The following is a 6,145-nucleotide window of genomic DNA, read 5'->3' as shown; positions in this document are numbered from 1 at the left end:
TATATAGGTTATATTTAAAATTGAAGTTGAGATAGGAAACTTTAAAATGTAGTATCCAAACCTTGTTTTGTGTATGTCTCTAGTAGTGACCTTATGATCACATTCAGCACTTATAGCTAACAGGCATTATCTGCAGTACTGCACTTTCATCACAGGATCTATGTAAGGAATGGATCACAGTAAGTATATTTTAAATGACTAATAGGTAAGACAGAGTGTACTGTAAGGTTTATTTCACACGATAATTGTTTCAGCTCATATCTGCACTGCTCCTAAGTGGGTGGGGAATGATATAATAGAACTGAATGCACCCCTTAGTGAAGAAGAAACATCATCAGGTTACATAATAGACTACAGTGTTATAATATGTACATTTTGCTATTGTGTGCAGCAGGATGCTGTTGGTAGGATACGTCTGGTTATAGTAGTTCACAAATCTTTTAATGAAGAAGGATAGCTGATATATATTTGGGGAGTGATAGGTAAAGAATACAAAAAATCAAATACAAAGAATAAATGTGAAAGTCAGAATGGCTTTTGAATGAAAAGCACTGTAAAGATTGTAAAGTTCTTTAATGGTTGGTCATGCTTATCATTTGTGACTATATGACTCAGAATTTGGTGTGGGTGTGATTTGCATATTTTGGACTTGGTACACACACACACACATAACTAATATTGCGCACTTATCTATGCCAAATTCCATGTCTATTTTTTGCTGAAGTGTCTTATAGTTGTATTAAGGAATCTATCTCTTTTCTATTCTTATTAAAAAATTTCAGATCATCCATGTAGTGCAAATGATTAATTTTTCCTTTACTATCTCTAAACTGAAACCCTTCCTTTGCCTTCCTTAATACTAAACTGAAGGGGATTAAAAATAACACAAATATTAAAGGGGATAATGAGTCTCCTTGGAAAATTCCTCTCTTAATATTAAGTTTCCTGAAGGCTGTGTCATCTGAGTAGAGACCTATTTTCCATTTCTTCATGTTATAGCTAATTAACTCTCTTATGTTGTCTGCAATACGGAATATACTCAAACATTCACTTACCAGGTCATAGGCTTTCTTATAATATATCCATGCTATTGTTAAATTTTTCTTTCTAGATTTCACTTCTTTTAGAACTGCTTTGTTTATGTATAATAGATCTTCCTGCAACCTTTCTGTTCTTCTGGCAGCAAATTTTGGCTGTCAAAGTGTTCATAAATGCTTTCTGAGAGAATTCCTGTTAAAAGCTTCCACACTAACGATAAGCAAGTGATTGGTCTATTACTTCTAGCTACATTGCCCTTGCTGTTGTCTTTCATAAGGAGAACTGTTCTTCTGGTCATTCAATCTGGTATTGCTCCACCATTCAGGCAATCCTGAAGTTGTTCCCTCAATCTCCCATGTAAGCTACTAAATTTCTTTAACCGGTACCCTTGAACTAAATTTGGTCACAGGCCCTTCAAATTCAACATTTTTCCCAATGCTCTACTCATTAATGCTCTAATTAGTTTTAGATCTGGCTGCTTGTCACTAATGACTTCTCCCCTTAGTTTCTGTAACCATGCTGCATCTCCATTATGATTAACTGGCTTATCCCAACCATTACTCCAGAATTTCAAGCTTCTGTATTAGGCTTCTTATCTTCAGTACTTTCTTCTCCACTATCTATTTGCTGACAAAACCTCCTTTGTTCTGTCTCAAACAATTTTTTTTCTGTTGATGGTGATCTATTCATTTCTCAGATCTGGAAAGCTTACTTGCTATTGTAATGATACACTGTTCCAGCTCTTCCATAGAAATCTACTTCCTGATGGTATTTCCATGAGGAAATAAGCAAAAAACTTAGTGCAACTCCAAATAAACAGTGTTATTAAGGACAGCTAGGATACTTAGGAAGGATTTTGGCATCTAAGGTTACTTGTAGCCTGTTGTTAGGAATTTTCTTTTCCAATAGTTTAATCTGTTGTTCATATGTAAAATAATAATAATAATAATAATAATAATAATAATAATAATAATAATAATAATAATAATAATAATAATAATAATAATTCTTTCTTTATTTGCCACCAGGGCCAAATGCAAAACATAGACGATGATACATAGATGAGGGACAGTGAGGTTAAACGTGTAAACAGCAAAACACAACAATTACAATATATAATTCCCCAATAGGGGGGAGATCCACCAAGAGGTGACCGAAGCAACCTCACCCACTTTGGGCCCCTAACCCCCTCAGATAGGCACCCCTCTCCTCCTCACTCCATCCGGCCTATAGGCACACAGAGTAGGCTCATTCACATGGGCCATTCTTGCTACATTCACCCACCTTTCAACAAACTTACTGGGTGACAATACCTCCCTCTTCAGTCTTACCCTCCTTTTCAGAAGGAACCTGATAAAGTCAATGAGGCCTTGGCCAAAGAGGAAGATACCCATCTGCAACCCTTTCAATCACGTCCACCATACAGCCTCTTTCATCATAGTCACCAAACAGAAAAAAATGATAACCAGAAAAAGAAAAACAGGCAAGTACAAGAAAATGGAAGAGGGAACGAACAGTAACAACAGCACACCATGCATAAACTCATCTACACACACAATGAGTGCTGACAGCAAATGGACTGTCTGACAAGCGGTACTCTTCCTTTCCACAAGAAGCAGAAGAGTAGGTGCACCAGCCTGTTTAGCCATAAAGTGGGACAAGGGATGACAGTCAGGCAGTAGCATATGACAAATGCGGTGTATGCATTCACCACCTTCGCCCAACCTTTCAGAGACAGCTTCCTCTCGGCCTATTTCTGGGTGAGACTGGCCACCCTGTCTGTCACCTCTCCCCAGTTCTTGTTCATTTGGCAGTCTGAACCAAACCAGACTCTGAGCAACTTAACCAGTCCTTCTGTCCAGTGTCCCACAACACTGCTGGTTGGCATGGACTGCCTCTCCAGGTGCTAAGCTGCAGGCCTACTGATTTCTCCTGGTTAATCATTGCTCTTGTCACCACTTCGTATTCTCTTAGCATAGTGCTGACCATGTCTCTGTTTCGGAGACATTCAACATTATCACGGTGGCGTCATCTGCATACACTGACACACATCTTCCACATCCTAGCTCACATGGGATGCCCCATGAAACATGCAATTTCTACAGTAATGGCTTGAGTGCCAATATGTAGAGAAGATGTGAGAGTAGGCATCCTTGATGTACCGAATGGATGATGCTAAATGATTCTGACAGATGGCCATTTACTCTGACCACTGAGCAGATGTTGTACATTGCAGCAGTCCAGCCTCTGAAAACAGAACTGAAGACAAGCACCATAAGGACAACCTCGTAGTACCGATGGTTAACCATATTGAAGGCTTTCAACTGATGCAAATTAATCAGGGCCCCACCTATGCCAGGTTCTTTACCAATGTATTGCATGAGGTGGAGGTTGTCCCCTACAAACTGGGAATATCTAGATTTCAAAATTTTGCATTTGCTTTGAGTAGCTTTGAATATTTTTACATGTGCCAGTATATTTGTGGCTGGTGTTATATAATTGGATTCATTAATATCCATGTTTGTGGGTATGTTCTATTAATTCATTGTTTTTTGTTTATAGCTGTGAGACTTATAATGTCTGGTTTATGATCTTTTGGAGGAATGCAGTCTATCTGTTGTGTGTGTAGGCTATGTCATGTTTGTGATGGTTGTGGAGGTTGTAGTGGTAGTGGTAGGGATAATGTTATTGTCTCCTCTGTGTGTGTAGATGAGTTTATGCATGGTGTGCTGTTGTTACTGTTCGTTCCCTCTTCCATTTTCTTGTACTTGCCTGTTTTTCTTTTCCTGGTTATAATTTGTGCTCTTCTGTCTTTTCCTTCCCTTTTGTGTGACTGTTTACCATGCCCGACCCTCCATATTTCCATCATTTACGTTGTCTGAATATGAGAGGAGTATTTCTTCCGCAGGTTTTTGTTTTACTGTTGGTGTTGTTATTATTTTTGGTGGGAAGTTTCCTGTTACTACCATTGTTGTTTCTGTTTCTGCTGCCCTTGTTGTGGTTGTAGTTGTGTTAGTGGTTGCTGCGACTCATTTTTACACTTTTTCCTTCTTTCCTTCAGGCAATAGACTGATGTAATCTGAATCACCACAGAAGTAACATCTTGCCTTTCTTCATTCCATGATCACTTGCAGATACTGGCCTTCAGGGATTTCTATTAGGTGAGGAATTTTCTCCACAGTTTCTGGTTTTACTTGCAGTAGGATTTTCAACCCTATCCCAACCCAGTTTTCCGTTTTGGATTTCTAGGAGGCTTCTAGGATCTTCCAGCACCACGACTTTCACTACCCACCAGAAATCAACTTCTCGTGGTATGTTACTTATTTTTATTTGGATCACTCTCTGTCTCAGATGGATGGGAACTGAAGTGAACTCCTCTGTTTTTAATGGAACAGTTAAGTGTTTTTGTGCTAGTGATTTCGACTGGAATATGACCTTGATGTAGCTGAACTTTGGGGTGTGACAGACAAAGCTGACATCCCCCCCATATATTTTTCAGACAGAGCTTGGCTTGGTCTGATGGTATTTTTTCCAGTCTTCTTCTTTTCATGGACAGACATCTGTACATGATTGATTTTTTCTTCTTGGTTGCCTCTAGCAGGTTTTGAGGCACGTTTAGTGTGGCCTTTCTTTCTTCACATCTTATAATCCTCTCAGCTTCCTTTAAATGTTCATCCTTATCCTTTAACAACTTAATTTCAAACTTATTTGTAACTTTTGTAAAGGAAACATTATTTCTATTTGAACCTTCTCTTGCTTTGTTCGAAATTATACAGATTTGTGTGGTGGTAGTATTGGTGGTGATAATTTCATTGCACAATTGGCTGCTGCTAGCTATATTTCATGCTTCCTTGATTGAATTCTGATTATTCCTGACACTTCCACTCTGTTGTTGTTGTTGTCATTGCTGTCGCTCCTCCTGCTTCTACCACTATCATTTACATGTAGAATGAGTGGGGGCGAGTGACTGAAAAACAATTTCACATTCTACATCTCCCATTTTCCTCTATTGTTGACTTGTTGACAAAGATGACGCCATATTAAATTTTGCAAATTTTGAAAGGAAATTTAATTTTCTTTTCGAGTGATTTTTGCCCCACAGGGCAAAAAAATAACACTGTTACTCAGACCAATATGGTCTAGATTAACTTAGTCACAAGTTATAACAATAAAACGTAACAACAACAATTTTTTTAGAAGTAAACAAGGTAACCACTTACAGATCTCCGAAATACACATCAAGCTCTGGTAAAAACAACAACAATAATAATAATAATGCCCTGATGCAGTACCAGGCAGTGGCATTCATGGCTTCTCATCTTAACTGACTGGAAGTGTTATCATGTACATTGTTTTGTCTTGGTATAAAAGATGGGCTACAGCAAATATTCTGCTCAATACCACAGATTTGCTTGTCAGTTGTTTGACCGTAACCAGTTGAGCATGTCCCTTAGTCGCTGATGATATGTGCATCTCTGATCACAAGCAGAAGTAGTGGGTGAGCATCATAGCTATGTGTTGAGAGGAATTCTTTGGAGTTTGGATAATTCACCTCTGGAAACATGGATGTTTCATTCAATATTTTTAAACAACCCTTATTCAGGGACCTTTTGAGTGGCATGGACTACTCAACCTGAGGAAAAAATCTAACTGGACCTCACCTGCAAGGTCATGCACTGTTAATCTTGATATAAGATCACCATGTCATGGCTGTGATGCACGTGCCTGGTGTACCCTTATCAGACGGGTAGTCATAATGGGTATACTGGGCTTTTCGTATATTTTACCCCAGTGTCACTTTGATGACATGCACTACTCTCTCACTCAATAATAATAATAATAATAATAATAATAGTAGTAAAAATAATAATAATAATAATAATAATAATAATGATAATGATAATGATAATAATAATAATAATGATAATAATAATAATAATAATAATAAGCAATGCCAAATAATAATATAAACACTGAGATAGCAAAACACGAGGACAAACGTAACATGCCCGGCAAAAACGAAGTAAACAAAAAACAACAAACCCAGACCGTAGAGATGTTTAATAGTGTACAAAAAGCACCAATCCAGAACACCACAGACAAACAT

At 37.9% G+C, this 6,145-nt stretch overlaps 1 long non-coding RNA gene across 1 annotated transcript in view; it reads left to right on the top strand.

The window, feature by feature from the left end:
• Positions 1–6,145, top strand: part of LOC106877919 (uncharacterized) — a 28,761-nt gene that overhangs the window by 4,034 nt on the left and 18,582 nt on the right. Inside the window, exon 2 of the long non-coding RNA XR_001410441.2 lies at positions 4,100–4,199. This is a non-coding gene — a long non-coding RNA (uncharacterized LOC106877919). The remainder of the gene's footprint in view (positions 1–4,099; positions 4,200–6,145) is intronic.

The sequence above is a fragment of the Octopus bimaculoides genome, chromosome 2 (assembly GCF_001194135.2).
Source record: "Octopus bimaculoides isolate UCB-OBI-ISO-001 chromosome 2, ASM119413v2, whole genome shotgun sequence".
Classification (NCBI taxonomy): domain Eukaryota; kingdom Metazoa; phylum Mollusca; class Cephalopoda; order Octopoda; family Octopodidae; genus Octopus; species Octopus bimaculoides.
Note: the sequence above shows the minus strand (reverse complement) of the source record. Positions and strands in the feature narration are given on the sequence as shown.